Source organism: Notamacropus eugenii, chromosome 5 (assembly GCF_028372415.1).
Source record: "Notamacropus eugenii isolate mMacEug1 chromosome 5, mMacEug1.pri_v2, whole genome shotgun sequence".
In the NCBI taxonomy this organism is placed as follows: Eukaryota; Metazoa; Chordata; class Mammalia; order Diprotodontia; family Macropodidae; genus Notamacropus; species Notamacropus eugenii.
In genome coordinates, this window is record NC_092876.1 from 223,915,558 (window position 1) to 223,934,682 (window position 19,125).

Sequence of the window (19,125 nt, forward strand, 5' to 3'; positions counted from 1 at the left end):
GAGCTCACCTCTTAGACCAGAAAGCAGCTTCCGCTGCCCTGAAGGACAATTAAGACCTTTTCAGTATCTGTACCTCCCCTCTCTGTGGCAATAACTCTGGTTTCTGTCTTCAGGAGGTGTAAGGATCCCTGGGTTCCCATAGAAAAGAATTTGGCCTTTGGGGAACCAGCTCCACAGAGATCTGAAGATTTCAATCATCTTTTTTTCCTTGCTTCCCAAATTCCCTATTTCTGTCTAATACAGCCTTCCAAATGCTTAGGTAACTTTGGAATCACCAGTAGGATGCCCTCTCCTTTTGTCTTTCCTTGGCTCTTTCTCACACCACTGGGGCCACTCAGATGACATATGAAAGGCCCAGCAAGAACCTATCACCAATACCATGTCTCATAGGGCAGATTTCACAGGGCAATCAATCAAGAGACAAAACTATCCATAATTATTGGATGATATGGGAGTAAATAACCCTAATCCTTCCAGTGAAATGGAAGATAGAGAGAAAGAGAAAGAGAAAGAGAAAGAGAGAGAGAGAGAGAGAGAGAGAGAGAGAAAGAGAGAGAGAGAGAAAGAATATCCTGTTTCAGACTGATTTCACCTACAGAATTTTAGGTCATAGGCCTAAGCTGGGCTTGTTGGCATTTGTTTTTTCTAAATCTAGGGTGTACATCAGATTGTAAAAGTTATCTCTTCTCTATCTGGAGCCTTTGGAACATGACAGTCTTCCAATTAGCAGACTTATTATACCAAAAATAATAACTGTTTCCCATGTGTAAACCGCATATGGGCAACTGCAACAGCATTATTGAATGATGACCACATTTGCTTTAGGGCCACATTTTTCAGAAGTGGAACTGATTTGAATATTTGTCCACAGTTGTACAAACTCCACAGATCCCTAGAATATGAAGAGATTTGGGGAAATTTAATTAGCATTCTCTGATTACATTGCAATTCCTGCAGCTACCATGGTGCTTTAGTATGGAGGTATCAAATACATAGTCCGCTGGCCACATGAGGCTAGTGGCAATCTTAAAGTGCTGTTTAAAGCAGATTAAAATATAATGGGAAATATTTAAGAAAATAAAATTTTAAAATAAAATGGAATATAGATAATGTCAATATGTGGTTTTCTAACTTGATATTTATCCATGGGGACCCTTATGTATTATTTAGTGGACCTGTTTCTATTGAGATTAACATCACTGCTCTGGCCTACAAAACATTTTTAAGAGGTGGAAAAAGCTTTTCTCCTTGTACTCTGTAACCCTTTATCATATGGACTGTCTCTCAATTAAGGATACCAGGAAGAATAAAGAAATAATGGCTGTCAAATATTTTGACTTAATTATATATTTTTTGCACGGATGCCACATGGAGCAAAATCCTTAGGGGATCAGAATTTAGTGAGCCTCCAAGGCAAAATACTTATGTTTAAACATTCCTTTTCATATCTACGGTTCTTTATGAAGACTAGGGCCTCTAACTTTGGGGGTTCTGCATCTCAGCAGCACCAAATGGCTTCTCTTTCAGCAGGCATGGATGATATATTACTGAAATCTAATTAATGCATAAAAGCTAATATATACTGCCCAGGTATTAAACAACCTAGCTATTTGTTAAAGTAACAAAATGCTCTGGTTGCCCCTCCTGCAAACTATAATTATGAAGTTGCAAATTCCCTAAATCACTCTAAATTCAATGGGAGGTGGCGGGGAGGGGAACAAGGGAATCCCTTCTCTGATTCTATGACTTAACAGTCTTCGTATTTTCATATATTATGTAAGAGGATAGCGTGCTTGTTCTTATTAGACATATTTAGGGAAGCAAGAGTGCTGAACTGAGAAGATTTTAGGTCCAAATTCCACTGCAAACATTTGCTAGCTGTGTGACCCTGGGTAATTGATTTTGACTCTGATTCACAGTTTGCTCAGGCAGCTAGGTAGCTAGGGGGTAGCAAGGTATAGAGTGATGGATTTGGTGTCAGGAAGACCTGAGTACAATGGTGTACTGGGAAATGTTTAATAACTGGCTCATTTTCAGGCTTAACCTACATTATTACAATTTTCTTCATCATTTCAAATCTAGAATCTAGGTAATCAACAAAACAATAAAGCAAACCCTGATTTGCCAGTTTCAGAGGTGTAAAGCCTCATCCTGATTCAGGTTTTTTTCAGTCATATCTAACTCTTTATGACCCCATTTGGGGTTTTCTTAGCAAATATATGAGTGGTTTCCCATTCCCTTCTCCAGTTCATTTTACAGATAAGAAACTGAGGCAAATAGGGTTAAGTGACTTGCCCGAGGTCACGAAAATCTGGGACCAGATTTGAACTCAGGAAAATGAGTCTTCCTGACTCCAGGCCTGGTGCCCCAGTCACTGGGCTACCTGGATTCCTATAAAGTCTCATGTTGAAAAACAGTTTACTTAAGCAACTTCAAGATGCTTCTAGCACATCCTTGCCCGACTCCCAATTCTTCATCAAATACTTACTAGCTGGGTGATCCTAGCCAAGTTACTTTTACTTGGAGCCTTAGTTTCCTCATCTGTAAAATGGGAACTATAACAGTCTCTACTCCACAAGGTTGTCATGAGGATAAAATTAGAAATATATATGTAAAATGATTTGTAATGTACTATATAAATATTACCTATTATTCACTATTTTTATTATCTTTAAAATGGACATAAGCATCTTTTCTTTGCATCAATAAAACAGGGATAATAAAAATCCCTCCTTATTGTGAGCATGAGATAATCTATTAAAATGCTTTGCAAACTTAAAGTGCAATTTTAATATGAAACATCATCATCATCATCATCATCATTTCAAGAGTAGTAACAAGAAAAATGGAAAAGACATTGTCTCTTAAAATGAAAATGAACCATCTCAATAAAAATATTTTGACAAGCATAAAATATTTTAGCATTTTTTTGTCTTCTCATTTTGAATTGATAAGTTGCATAATAATTATATATTTTTTCTCCTAATTCTTTAAAATGACACCAATGCTTCTATTGTTTGGTAACCCAGATTAAAACATAGGGGAGAAATGTGTGCCACATGTGGATAAACAAGAAATCATTATTAGCATTACAAATAACAATTCAGGTAGTCCAGGGGTAGGGTCTTGGCACCAAGCTGGATTATTTGCTTTGCCTGTTGTTTTTGGAGGGGAATATAATTCTTTTGGTCTGTCAACTCAACAAACAAACTTGGAAATGATTACTGGTCTACCTTCTTGGTACAGAGCCAAGATCTTCAAGGAAGCATTGTAGGGATTGGTGAGAAAGTGAATATAGGTGTTTGTATGTGTATTGGGGTGTACCTCACAGTAGCTGTCTTCAAATATTAAAAAGTCTGTCATGTGGAGGAGGGGAAAAACTAACCATGGGGTGTCCACCAAGGCTCTGTCCTGGATTCTCTTCTCTTGTCCCTTTGTACTGCTTCACTTGGTGGCTTGATGATCTCATTAGCTCCCATGAATTCAATTATTACCTCTCTTTATGTAAGTGATTTTCAGCTCTATTTATCCAGCCATAATCTCTCTCATGATCTTCCCTTTTACATCTCCAACTGCCCATTGGATATGTTTAAAAGACTTAAGATGTCTTATAGACATTGTAGATTCAGTATACAAAAAAATGGAACTCATTATACTTCTTCTAAAACCCTTCCATCTTCCTAATTCCCATATTACTATAGAAGGTATCACTATCCACCCAGTCACCCAAGCTCACAACTGAGACATTATTCTCAACTCCTCATTCTCTATTATCCTTCCATACCCAGTTGCCAAGTCTTGTCAGTTCTGTTAGTATAATAGTTTTACTGTAATTCCCTTTCCATACTCTTTCACTTCCATCATTCTAGTATAGGCCCTTGTCACCTCAAAGCTAGATTATTATAGTAGCTTTTTGATTATTCTCCCCTCCTCAAGTCTCTCTCCACTTCAATTCATCCTCCATTCAAATCAAAATTATCTTCCTAACATAAAGGTCTAATATACAGATTACCCCCTCCTTGCATTCAATAAACTCCAGTGGATCTTTATTATTTCTAGAATCAAATAGAAAATCCTTTATTTGGCTTTTGAAGCCATTTTTAACCTCTTCCTTCTTACCTTCTAATATTTTTGCCCTTTGCCAAACACTTCATGACTCAGCAACATTGCCCTTCTTTCACTTTCTTTCACAAACTACTCTATCTTCTAACTCTGAGGCATATTCACTGGCTATCTCCCATGACTAGAAGGTTTTCCCTCCTTATCTCTGCCTCCTGGCTTCCCTGGCTTCCTTCATGTCTTCTTGAAATATAGTATTGGAAAACCAAGCTTTGATAAAACTCATTGGGATTCAAATCAAGCTACTTGACCAAGCCTTAAACCCAGATCACTCTGGCTGTCACTGATTGGTCAACAATACAATCCAGTTGAAGCCTCACTTGGTAATTTTTTGAGTTTTGATTGCTCAGAGTGAGTGTAAATAACAATTGTTTCTATTTTAGTTAGAAACCCCAAGGATATTCACTTCCCAGACTGATTTATTTTTGACTAGGTAAAAGAGAGCATTTTTGCCTCATTCCTTACCTAGCCTTAACTGAATGGGCATTGCCTCAGACAAACTGAGATCCAGACCTTAGCTTAAAAAGGTCAAGGTCTTCTGCTGCATCCAGGGCCATCTCCAGGCCTTCTAAATTATATCTTGCTACTGGATCCAGATGGCTCTAGAGGAGAGAGTGAGGCTGGTGACTCTGCACAGCCCTCCCTCACTTACATCCAAGTTGACATCATCTCCCTGATGTCATGGCCCTTTTTGAGAACTAAGGACAAACCACAATAAAATTCCACCTTGTACAAAAAGTCTTTTCCAATACCCATTAATGCTAATGCCTTCCCTCTGAGATTATTTTTAAATTATCCTGTATATCTGTTGTTTGTATATAATCATTTGCATGTTGTCTCTCTCTCTCTCCCCTTGCCCCCACCATTCTACAAGCATATTTAGTGCTTAGCACCATGCCTGGCATATAGAAGGTGCTTAATAAGTGCTGTTCCATCTGACTTGATTTCCATTTAATCCTAGAGGACAAGACCAGTAGCAATAAGCAGAAGTTGTCTAAAGGCAGATTTAGACTGGATGTCAGAAGAAAGTTTTAACAATTAAGACTTTTCAAAAGTGAGATGCTCTATTAAAGATAGCGGTAGGTTCCCCCTCTTTGAAAGTCTTTTTTTTTGGTTAAATTTTATTTTTCATTTTTAACACAGTTTATAATAGATAGAACAATTCAAACTTTTGGTCAGGTGGTACTTCTTTTTAAAGCATATAATATGGACCACAAAAGAATTTTTTTTTAAACATTAACCAATGGAAACACAAATAATATTTATGTTGCTAACTTCACAAGCTCTTGACCTAATTGTCTACACTGTATTACTAAGGATTAAAGGACCCTAACTTATTGTTGTTGGTCTAAAGTCCTATGCCTAATAGCTTAATTTTAGACTTAACCTCGGATGTTCCCCTACCAATAATCTATAATTCAATAGATCTGGTATTAAGCTTACAACCCTTTTGACTATAAGAAATTGCCACCAAGAGTAGGGACATTGCAGGGATACAATATCTCCCCAACTTCATGTCAGTTCCAGGCAGGATTAGATTGTCCACTTGCATTCAGTCAGGCTTAAAGTCTGCCAGGTGTCAGTGGGGAAATTGAATCAGGAGAATCCTACCTCAGCCCAGGCTGAACAGCTGCTCTCCCACCCTTCCCATGAGATCACCTTTTGCAGTTCATACCAGCATCTCACCAGCTTACTGGCATCATGGATTGGAGGCTCAGATAGCTTTTCTTGCTATCCATACCTGGAGTTAGACTCAGAAGAACAGTCACTTAATAGTCCCATAGCATCTAAAAATGGCAAGTTCCAATAGCCAGGTTTCAAATATGATTATAATTTCACTTTAGCTAAAGATCATCTTTTGAGGCAAGTCTTAAGTGGCTTACATGCCTTTCTATGCATGTTCTAGTTCCTGATTAAATAGCGATCATAAAATCAAATTTACCATTAAAACTTGAACTTTTCTATCAATGCCAAATTTTACCCAAGGTTACCTTCCTGTAGGAAATTTAGGCTAAAATTCTTTTCCCAAAATTAAAGATGTCATTGATTTATTCTCAATAACTAATTCAGTCAATTCTTTTAATACTAATTGCTTTTACCTCACTTTGTAACATGTCCAGTTTTTCTCCCCATCACTCCCCTACCCCCACTTCCTAATACCTTGCATTCTGATTACTCCTTCCCTCAATATACCCTCCTTCTATCACACCCCACCCTTCCCTTATCACCATCTTCTCTCTTTGCTTGTAGGGCAAGATAAATGTCTACACTCCATTTCCTGTATTTCTTATTTCCCGATTATATACAATAAAAATTCTCAACATTCGTTGCTAATACTTTGAATTCCAACTTTTCTCCTTCCCCCACTTCTTCCCCAGCCCCACTGAGAAGGCAAGCAATTCAATACAGACTAAATACGTGTTGTTTTGCAAAAGACTTCCATAATAATCATGTTGTGTAATACTAATTATATTACCCTCTGTCCTACTCTATCCCCCTTATTTTTTCCCCCACAATTGACCTTATCCCTGCCCAAAAGTGTTTATTTCTAGTGCCTCCCTTCTCCCATTTGCCCTCCCTTCTAACATTCCCCTCACCCCACTTGTCACCTCCTCTCCTACTTTCCTGTGGTGTAATATAAATTTTCATATCAAATTTAGTGAGCATGTTATTCCTTCCTTCAGCCATATGTGGAGAGAGTAGCTTCATTTTTCCACTCTCCCCTTCTCCCTTTTCTCCTCCATTGAATAAGATTTTTCTTATCTCTTTTATAAGTTATAGCCTGCCCCATTCCATTTCTCCCTTTCTCTTCCCGGTATTTTCCTCTTTCACCCCTTAATTTTTATTTTATTTTATCTTTTTTTGGTATAGATCATCTCTTCTGATTCAACACACCCTGTACTCTCTATCTATATGTGTGTGTGTGTGTGTGTGTGTGTGTGTATGTATGTACATTCTCTCCATCTACCCAAATACTGAGAAAAGATTCAAGAGTTATAAATATTTTCTTTCTATGTAGTAATGTAAACAGTTCAGCTTTAGAGAGTCTTTTATGATTTTTCTTTCCTGTTTACCTTTTCATGCTTCTCTTGATTCTTATCTTGGGAAGTCAAATTTTCTACACAGATCTGGTCTTTTCCTCAATATGAATGATTAAAAGTCCTCTATGTCATTGAATGACCATTTATTCCCTTGAAGTATTATACTCAGATTTGCTGAGTAGGAGATTCTTGGTTTCAATCCCAGTTCCTTTGACCTCTGAAATATCCCATTCCAAGCCCTTCGATCCCTTAATGTTGAAGCTACCAGATCTTGTGTTATCCTGATTGTATTTCCACAATACTCAAATTGTTTCTTTCTAGCCACTTGAAGTATTTTCTCTTTGATCTGGAAACTCTGAAATTTGGTCACAGTATTCCTAGGAGTTTCTCTGTTCAGGTCTCTTTCAGAAAGTGATCGGTGGATTCTTTCGATATTTATTTTGCCCCCTGGTTCTAGAATATCAGGGCAGTTTTCCTTAATAATTACATGGAAGATAACATCTAGGCTCTTTTTTTGATCATGGCTTTCAGGTAGTCCCATAAATTTTAAATTGTTTCTCCTGGATCTATTTTCCAGGTCAGCTGTTTTTCCAATGAGATGTTTCACATTATCTTCTATTTTTTTCAAACTTTTGGTTTTGTTTACTAACTGCTTGGTTTATCTCATAGTCATTCATTTCCCTGAGCTCAATTCTCTCTTTCAACGAATTGTTTTGTTCAGTGAGCTTTTGAACCTTCTCCTCCATTTGGCTAATTCTGCTTTTTAAAGCCTCCTTCTCCTCATTGGCTTTTCAGACCTCTTTTTCCAATTGAGTTAGCCTCTTTTTAAAGCTGTTATTTTCCTCAGCATTTTTTTTTGGTTCTCCTTTAGTAAGCTGCTAACTTGCTTTTTACGGTCTTCTATTGCCTGAGTCCAGTTTAAGTTCCCTTTTGGAGGCCCTGGAGGCAGAGGCCTTGACTTCTTCTGACAGTATGCCTTGTTTTTCCTCATCTGAAAGGATGGGAGGAGATACCTGTTCCCTAAGAAAGTAACCTTCTGTGGTCTTATTTTTTTTCCCTTTTGGGGGCATTTTCCCAGACAGTTACTTTACTTCTGAGTTTTTTCTCCACAACTACCTTGCTTCCAGTTCCACTAAGCCAGTACTTGGGGCTGAGATTCAAATGAGCTGCTCCAATCCCTCAAGGGCTTTAGGCAGGGTGGGGTGTGTGTGTGAGGGGGGTGGCAGGGCTGCTATTCCTTGTGAGATTAGGATTAGCTGCTCAGGTGGAGACAGGGCCACCACACAGGGCTCAGTTCCCTTAGGGGATTTATGATGAAACCTTCAACAATGGATGTGAGCTACTGGCTGCTTTGGGAGCCCCATCCACTGCTGCTTCCACTGCTTCCACCTGAAGAGGCCCAAGTTATGGGGACACCCTGCTCCCTTCTTGGCCAGCCAAAAAGACCCTCTCACTGACCTTTGGCACCTGTGGGTTGAGGAATCTGTGCTGCCACTGGAGATTCTGTCCATGAAGCCTGCTCAGATCTGCTTCTCTCAATGCCACTTGGCCAAGGCTGGACTGGGCTCTGCTCCAGGTCTGGTGGGACAGACCTTTCCCATCAGTCTTTAAGGATACTCTGGGATAGAAATCTCTTCCACTCCATTGTTCTGTGGCTTCTGCTGCTCTAGAATTTGTTGAGAGTTATTCTTTACAGGTATTTTATGGGCTGTGGGATAAGAGCTAGCATATGTGCATCTTTCTACTCCACCATCTTGGCTCTGCCCTTCCCCTCTTTGAAAATCTTAAAGGAGAGTCTGAATAACTCTTTGCTGGGTATATTATGATGGGGCATCTGTTTGGTGGTACAGTGCATAGAATTCAGGATTTGAAGTCTGAAAGACTTTGCAAACCTTAAAATTATGATGCTGGAATAGTTTATTATTAAGGTCCCTTCCAACTCTCAAATTCTGTGATTCTGTAATGAAAAGAGTGATGATATGAGAATCTGAATAGTGTTCTATGTTTTCTAGACAGATTTGTCCTTAACTTGTAGCATTTGGTTCTTTTACTAGTTTTCTTACTGAAGGATATAACTATTTCTCTTCAAATTTTTTTCCAATGAGGTGTAAATAATTGCATTTGCTGATTAGTATTAGACTTCTCCTATCCTCCCCACAGAAACATATTTATCAGAGTTCCAGAGAGCATCACTAAGAACCTAAATTCATTTTGCTACATATATTAAACATCCATTTTAAACTATTTTGACTTGAGTGATGAGTGAAGCAAATGGAAATTAACACAGTGAATATTTTTAAGCATTTAACAATGTGCAAACTGTTTGTGGAAATTATTTCTACATATTCATCACCTGAATTCATTTTTCCCTTGGGCAAAAATTATCAGAGCCAAACTGCATGATACTCTGTTAAAACTGAAAACCTGCTTGCCTTTATATTTAATATGTCAATATTTCAATTAGCAATCAATATCTGATTGCATTCTATTCCAAAAGGCATTATTAATGGCACATTAGCACCCAAACCCTTTAACCTCCTTTCCAAAAGTAGGCACCACTGGGTAGGATGATTAGACTGGAATAACAGCTTCCTATGGAATAATAAGGTAGGCTTCTTTTGATTTTCTGGATTTTCCGAACCCTAAATTTGGGTGATAGTCTAACCTAGAATAGAGATTAGAAAATGACACCTATAGTTTCCCCTTAAACCTGAAGGAAAAACTTGGGAGTAAAGTCTAAATTCTAATCAAACATTAAAATTACTTTTTATTCCACTCAAAAAAAGTCTGAAATGGAAGCTGTTAGGAAGATGATGTTGGATAGGTACTAGAATGTTTCTCAGATGGTGAATAAGCCCCTGATCCATATATATAACCCTGATACCTAGTTCATTTTGCAGAATGTAAAATGGAATCTTGTGTAGATACATAAGCCAGGGAATGAGTATGGTACATCACTTTTCTCTCTGACCATCAATTTGTGCTATTCTTGTAGGTGATCTGTCTTTCAGATCTTTAAGAACCAGAAAAACATGATATTCTATTTTGTCTTGTCTTATCTTGTCTTGTCTTGTCTTGTCTTCCCTTCCTTTCCCTTTTCTTCCCTTCCCTTCCCTTTCCTTCTCTTCTCTCTTTTCTTCTTCTTCCTCCTCCCTTTTTCTTCATCTTCTTCTTCTCTGTCTCTGTCTCTGTCTCTGTCTCTCTCTCCTCACTATGACCAGAAGCCCATATATCACAGGTCACTCCATTTTTCCACTATCCATCCCCATATAAAGGAAAGGTACCATGAATATTTTCACTCTCCATTCTTTTTCTTTCATCATGTGGGCTTCTTTTTAAGATTGTCTAGTACCATATTGTATCACCAAGGCAATATTCACAGCACTCATGGTGACTATAAGTATTCCAGCATAATTCTGAATGGCAAAGTATAAGAAAAGGCAGAAGAAAAACATGTATTCAGACACCAAAAAGCCAAATCCCAACACCAGAAAGCCAAATCCATCATAGTAACCAAGAAGTCAAAACACATTAGCTCTGTTCAGGACAATGCCATTCCAAGCCTTCCCCACTGCTAGGGCCTTTCCACAAGCAAGTATTCACAACCCTAGTAGTCTACCTTCCTGTCCTTTCTCTCCTCCACTCTAACTGATCTCACCAACTTCTTCTCATTTCTGCTCTACCCTTCCTGTTCCACCCTTTCAGCAAACTTGTCCCAGCACATGTGACTTAGGCTTCCATGTGATTTAAGTAGGCTACATGGTCCTATCAATGAGTGGGAAAGATCTTCAAATTAAGCAAAAATACATTAACAATACACATGTGTTTCAAATTTCTAGGTCTAGCCCCCAAGCTTTTTAAGTACAATGAGATAAATGCAATTTCATGTTTCCTGTATGTATACTTGTATCAGAAAGCATTCTGGCACACACAGGAGGACCTGCTACCACAGGTTCTTTGATCTGCTTTTCTACAAGGAAAGGCATTTGTGGGGTTAACAATCACTTTGATCAAGCACATATATAATTCACTTAGTTCAGGAGAAAAAGTTAGCACATTACACTTCAGAGAAAATACAGAGAAATCAAAATCAACAGGCATAAAATGTCTGACATAAACAATACATACATAGTTCAACAGAAACATCCAACTGTCTGACCATTACATACATATATAATTACCAGAGAAGGAAGAACCAAAATCTTGGTTTTCAAAACCAGGGGGCTTCTTTGTGGCTACCCAGAGTCTCATCTGGCATACAAAGCTTATTCCAAAAAACTAAACCACAAAGTAAAACCATACTTCAGATTCTTTATACACTTTTGAGAGCCAGAGAGCATCAGAACACTTGAGAACCAGTGCTTCCTTAACAAAAGATGTGGGCCTTCCTACAAATCTTCTCAGACCCATTAATGGGTGAGGAAGATCTTCTTTAAACACATTTTTCAATCAGAGGTACTTAATTATACTAAAACAAAAACAGCAAAAGATCCTACTCTGCTTGCCATCTTAAATACTATAGCCATGGTTTGGTGTTTAGAGTTTGGTATTAAAAAGTCAGTTCCCAACACAAACATGATCTGCATATTTGTACTATATTTTGGTCACATTAAATATAATCTTTCGGAAAGTTCTCTATCATGGGCGATTTATTGGTGGTAGGGACAAGATAAGCCTGTCGGAATGACTTTGTCAAAAATCTCAGATCATATGTTTTAGATGGTTGATTCCTAAGGTAGAAGCTCTAAATCTTTTAGTTGTTGTTTTTGTTTCATAATCCCCTTTGGCTATTTGAAGAAGCTTATGGTATGTTTCTAATAATAATGTTTTTAAATGCACAAAATTAACCATGTAGAATTACAAAGGAAGCCAATTATGTTGAGACAGTTTTGAACTATTAGAAAATCAAATTTAGGGCTCCCAGGTTAAGAATCTCTATAGGATATTTCACAGACTGAGAGCTAGAACAGACCTTGGAATCCACTTAATCCAAAGCAAGTGTTCTCTGTACAACATGACTAGCAAGTAGGTCCCCAGCATCTGCCTTAAGACCTAAAGTGGGAAGGTCTCACTAGCCTCTAAAGTGGGGCTCACTAATTCCCAAATGGCAAGTCTTTTCCCTCATGTATCAAGTCTAGATCTGCTCCTCTGCAACTTCCAACTTATTGTTCCCAGCTCTGCCTTTCTGGGGACAAGCACAATAAGTTTGTTCTTTTTTTCCCACTAGAAAGACCTCTAAATACATGAAAGTAACTATCTTTCCACCTCTCCCTACTCTTACCAATAGATTTTCTATCCTGGGATAAACATATTCAGTTACTTTAATTGATTCTCAGTGCTACAGTTTCAAGCCCCCTTACCATCCGAGTGATGCTATTTTGGATAGCTTCCTATTTGTCTATGGCATCTGGAACTGACCATAATACTCCATTTTGGGGCTAAGCAGGGATAGAGCAGCAAGCCTGTATTCTGAACACTGCTTCTTAGTGGAGCCTAAAATCACCTTAATATTATTATTTTTTGGCTTCCATGTTACCCTAATTATCCAGATACGTTTTTTTTTAAAGCCAATCCTTCTTCCTTCTTGAATTTTGGCTCTTTATTAACCATTTTTATTCTCTTTTCTCCCCAAGTTCATGGATAGCCTTGGATTTGGAAGAAAAATCAGTAGTAAAATGACAATGAAATAACAGTATTAGGATATGTAACCTTTCCTAGAGATTGTAGAGATCTCCCTCAACCCAAGTAGATCTTTGAGAGTCCTACCTCTTCAATTTATAGAAAATATGCAAGACCAAAAAGTGAAATGACCTGGCCAGAGTCACATGCAAGGACATGGGAAAGTCTGAGTTTGATCATTTCTGACTCTGAGTTCTACATTCTTCCCATTACACCAAAATCAAGGATTTTTGAGTACCTTGCACCTTTCAAGGCATGTCACATCAAGTCTCATAACATCTGACAACATCCCTCCAAGACAGAGCAGATCTCCTTGTGATCCTTTTATGGCTGAAAAAATTTATTAACAGATGGATTAAATAACTTATTTGACATCACAGAGTCAGGTGGAAAATTCCAGCCTTCTCACTTTAAGCCCAATATTCTTTTTACTTCATCATGCTGCCTTCCTCATCTCCTGAGATTGAAGGCACCAGACAGTCGGCTTTTGTGAGACTGAAAGCATTAGGATTCTGACTTAGTTGATGATGGTGTATGCAGCCAGGCAATGTTGCACATTTTTGTATCAATTACAAAGTGAACAAAGGTTCTAGAAAGTTAGGGGAAAAAAAGGCTTTTTCTTTGTTTCTTAACCATTTCTTGGGCTTTACTATCTTTAACCTGACTCAATTTTGCATGCTCTTCAAGTTTATTATGAAAATTTCCCCTTCATCATTTCCCCCCTTCTCATTTGTGGTTTCATTAATTCTCAGAAGTCCTAATGTGGAGATTTCCACCATGGATTCATAAGGAAAACTACTTTGTAATGTACCATCTTAGATAGTTGCCCAGGGCCATAGTGGTTAAGTGATTTGTTCATAATAATACAATTAACATGTGAAGAACCAAGACTTAAAGCAAAGTCTTCTCAACTCTAAGGCTGGACTTTTATCAACTACACAACACTCCATCTCCATCATAGCTTACAGAATTTATTTATACTTTTGAATGCAAGTTACTTGAGGATCAGAACTGTTTAGCTCTTTTCTTTGTATCCCCTGTACCTAGGACAGTGTCCAACAAATACTAAGCACTTAATAAACACTTGATGGATTCCAGGTGACATGAAAGGTCTGGACATGATCATCTCTGAGGTGGTCACCTAGGTGTCACAAAGGATAGAAAAATAGACTTGATAGCATGAAGACTTGAGTTGCATTCTTGCCTCAAATTAATGTTGCTTGTCCCTTGTTCTCTTCTTTCTGAGTTCAAATCTTGCCTCAAGCACTTACTAACTACATGATCCTGGGCAAATCATTTAATCTCTCATCACCTCAGTTTTCTTACCTATAAAATGAGGGAGTTATCCTTAATGACCTCCAAATTCCCTTCTAGCTCTAAATCTGTGATCTTGCCACCCTGAGCATGATTCTAATTCTAAGCTTATTATCTCTATCCCTGAACTCTCCTCCCCATAAAAATTCAACTGGATTCAATTCACAAATATTTATTGAAAACCCTGTGTGGTTCCAGATATTATGGGGAAATAAAATAACTAAAACAACAGTCTCTGCCCTTGCAGAGTTTACAGTTAAATTCTAAAGATGTCTTATGAAAAACAATTAAAAGACAATACAAGATGGAATATACATAGGTACTTAATTATGTGACAAAGACAGTATTGTATGAGGTCAAAAAGGAGAAATGATTTTTAAAAAAAGACTTACTGGAAGCTTCTTAGCTAAGGCTAAAATTTGAAGCATTAGAAGAATTGAAGTGGATGAAGGAGAGAATTTTCTAGAAAATCTAGGGACCAAGAGTTGCAAGGAACATGGAATATCTGGGATGGGGAGACAGTAAGAAGACTAGCTGCACTGAAGCCAAGTATATAGTATGAGTTGGAAAGCAATGCAATATAAAGTTGGACAGATAAGGCTGAGTTATCTGACTCATGGAGGACTTCAAATAGTAGAATTTCATCCAGTGGAAAATAATTGACAGAGTTGAATGTTATAAGTCAAAGGCATGTTTGAAATTCCATTCCTGAGGTTATTTAGTTTCACTCAAATCCCTTGGCACTTCTCTAAGGGAGATGAAGAATTCTGGAAAAAAGTAGAGTGGGGTCAGATGTTAATGTCAACCTGAATAGGTTGCAACATCTTGATGGAGAATTATAGGAACTCCTAGAATTAGTCAGGTTTTTACAAGGTCTTTGGTTCTGAAACCTATCATGCTTATTTGCAGTGTAACCTTGGGAAATCAGTTAGGTTTAAGTCTTAGTTTGTTCAGCTGTATATTGATCTGGTTGAATTAGATTGTCCACGAAGTTTGACTCCTATACCTCCACCACTACTACTACTACTACTACTACCACTACTACTACTACTACTAATTTCTAGTATTTTTATAACACATTAAGATTGTCAAAGCACTTTAAACATGATAGATACTTTTTTTGGTCCTCACAACAACCTTTTGAAGTAGGTGCTAAAATCCCACTCATTTTACAAATGAAAAAATCAAAACTCTGAAAGGTTAAGTGTGTTAAGTGACTTGCCCAAGGTCATAAAACTAGTAAATGTCTGAGGCAAGATTTGAATCAGTCTTCATAACTTAAGCACAGCACACTATTCACAATACTATATAGCTGCCTGTATGACCCTCTGATGTTCATCTAAATATCGTTTATTAGCAATTTTCAAAACCAGTCTATTATTGAAGGAATTGAAGGTCTTAAACCTAGTCTTAGAAAAATAATTGTCTAAGAAATTCAATGAATGAATATTCAATAAATTTGTGTGTGTGTGTGTGTGTGTGTGTGTGTGTGTGTGTGTTTAACTGAATATCTGCTATGCACCTAGGATTGAACAAGGAATTATGGAGGAGACAAATGAAATTAAAGACATGACTTTGCCCTCATGGAAATATTCGGCAGTATTTTCATAAGAACTACCCCTCCTATTTCTAAGTCCTGATTCCTCCTACCATTCATATTTCACCTTTTTAATAGTCTCTAGCTGAGCACTTTTGGGAAACATTGGCTTAAGATAAACTGGTCGGTCAGAGACAGAAGTAGTTTACATTGCTTCCCAACTCACCAAAGTAAATATCAGCAAATGAATGAGATATTCAATAAGGAGAGCCATCAGCAAAGCCAAGTAATATGTTGGATAACTCTGGCACTCTGTGAGACTTGAACAAGTGATGGCATGGCATCAATTAGGCATTGCCACCTAGTTTTTCATTCCACTTTTCCAGTCTGTCCTGATCTGCTACTTTAAGCTGCTATCACTGAGATAACTGATATGTTTTAGTTTATGGGGAAAACAGGGTAATAGCCAAATGAAAATCCATATTACATACAGCCCAGTAACTTAAAGTTAAGAAAATCTGAGAAATTTCTAGGATTCATAACATAATTCATTTTCAAACCAATATGTTGCAAAAGTCAGAATGATGAGGAAAACCTATGCTCCCTTGAAAAACACTTTCACACATGCCCTGAATTCCTCTCTATGTAACCAAAAGAAATTCAGGAAATCTTTTTCCAGAGAGCAGAAATCTCTGATATGCATATAGGCTTTTAAAAATGCAATAATTAAGTGTAACTTTTAGTACCCTCAATTACTAAATAGGAGATTGAAGTTCTCTGAATCACTTTGGCTTCTTAACAACTGGAGAGCACCTCTGGTTAGTATTATGTAGGTATAAAAGCTTTATGATCGTTAGCTGAGGACAATGTGACATACAGCTTATCTATTTGTAGTCTATCTGGACCAAATTTTGTGACAGTGTAAAAACCAACTAGAAAAAAAATAGATCCTTTATAACCTGATATGTGAGTTTTACATGTAAAAATTTTTCTACAATCTCAAAGAAATACTTTCTCCTACCAAAATGTAAATGTCACCCTCTTCATAGTATGGCTAATGTTTGGAAGTGAAAAACAAACAAATAATAGTACACTCTGCTCCCAGACATCCAAGTGTTTAAAAAAAAAAAAAAGAAAAAAAGTGAAAAGAAAAGGAGAGAAAAGAAAATATGATAGGAAAAGAAAAGAAAGGAAATAGAATAAAAGAAAAGAAAAGGAAATATGGAAAATGAAAGTGAGGTAAGGAGGGGAGAGCAGAAGGAAAAAGGGAAAGAAAAAGAAGAGGAAGGGAAGGGAAGAGATTGCAATTTTTACTGGGTTACTTTCTAATGCAGTGGTAGCTCACAGTTGCTTAGACTATATATGTATATATATATGTATATATATATATGTATATATATATATAATATATATATACATATATATATAATTGCTTCTATCCCATCTATTTACTATATATCATATCAAAAGAAAATTTATTCAATTAAAATTATACCATTGATTGACATCTAACAGGTAGGTGAAATAGCAAGACACACAGAAACAATATAATGTATTTGTATCATTTTATGGAGCATTTAATGTAGTCAGTCCAGTAAACTGTTCAATTAGAAGATATCAAATTGCTTGCTATTGATTAACTTTGCTCCAAATCAAATAATATGTCCATTCTCTCACAACATAAGTTATTTAGACATAAGTCCTTCAGCATCTGATTGAGTAGCACAGGACAGGCTCAGACTCAGTAAGAAGACCATGCCTACTGCACCATAAGCATCCTTGCTGTTCTCAGGAACATAATCAAGGTTAAGACCAAGGCAAGAAATGGGATATCCATTGGAAAACCTGTTTAGCAATGCAATTTATAGGAAACATATCATGGCTTTGAGAGTGACATGCATCATTTTCTTTCATGAAACTATGTGGAATGCCATTTTACAGTTGGATAAACTCTCAAGGCAGGACATAGGCTGCGTGACTCCAATTAATGTCAAAGAGAGTCAAGTGACTGTATGCACCATTTTGAGAATGCGCCCATACCAACTTTGTATGAATAGGAGATATTTCTTTTATGGGAAGAGTAGGTGACAGGGTTAATCATATGTCATAGATTATTTGGATTAGTTTGGGTTAGTCATCAAGTTAGGATTTAAAGAGAGAAGTTTTGAGTATGTTCTCCAAACAACTCCAAACTTGTTCTAAGATTCAGAAAAGTTGATAACATTTGTAAGATAAGTATAAGAATGTAGCAGCAGCTAGTTCGTGCAGTAGAAAAAAGCACTTGGCCTGGAGTCAGAAAGACCAGAGTTCAAATCTGTCCTCACATACTTACTAGCTATGTGACCCTGAGCAGTCACTTAACACCTGCCTGCATAAAAGGAGAAGTACATGACAAACCACTCCAGTATTCTTTCTAAGAAAACCCTATGGACAATTGGTGTAAGAGGTAATGAGGAGCTGGACATGACTGAACAACAAATAATAATGAAATATTTGTCTAAGGTAAATGGAATAGTAGTTGAACCAAAGAAACAACAACTAAGTACCTTCCTAAGAAGGATATATGGACTTTTTGTTGTTAGGCCATTTTCAGTTGTGTCCCTACTCCAATTCTTCCTCCATTCAGCAGCTAAAGTGATGTCCCTAAAGCAAAAGTGTCATTATGTCATAATACCCTACCCCCTACTGTGGCTTCCTATTTCCTCTAAAAATAAATATAGAATGTTCTGTTTGCCATTGAGAGCCCTTTATAACCTTGCCCCCTTCTACCTTTCCATTCTTATTTTACTTTACTTCCCAACACAAAATTTTCAATTCAGTAACATTGACCTTCTGGCTGTTACACAAACAAAACACTCCAGTTCTCAGCTCCAGGTATTTTTTCCCCTATCTGCCATGCCTGGCATGCCCTCCTTCTTTTATTGTCTTCTGACCTACCCAGCTTTTTTTTCTAAAAATTTTTTATTAGTATTTTATTTGTCTCCAATTACATGTAAAAACAATTTTAACATTCATTTTTAACTTAAAGTTCCAAATTCTCTCCCTTCTTCCTTCCCTACCCCCCTTATTGAGAAGACAAGTCCTTAGGAGTTGTATCATCTTCCTACATAGGGGAAGTCTCTTATGATTTTCCTTCCCTGTTTACCTTTTTATACTTCTCTGAAGTCTCGTATTTGAAAGTCAAATTTTCTATTCAGCTCTGATTTTTTCATCAAGAATGCTTGAAAGTCCTCTATTTCATTGAATGTCAATTATTATACTCAGTTTTGGTGGGTAGGTGATTCTTGGTTGTAATTCTAAGTCCTTTGCCTTCTAGAATATCATATTCCAAGCCCTCTGATTCTTTAATATAGAAGCTGCTAAATCTTGTGTTATCCTCATTGTGGCTTCACAATACTTGAATTGTTTCTTTCTGACTCTAGAATTTGGCTATGA

The 19,125-nt window shown here is 37.2% G+C and overlaps 1 long non-coding RNA gene across 1 annotated transcript in view; it reads left to right on the plus strand.

Moving 5' to 3' along the window:
* The window catches only part of LOC140509100 (uncharacterized), a 95,768-nt gene that overhangs the window by 44,042 nt on the left and 32,601 nt on the right, over positions 1-19,125 (plus strand). The window lies entirely within an intron of this gene.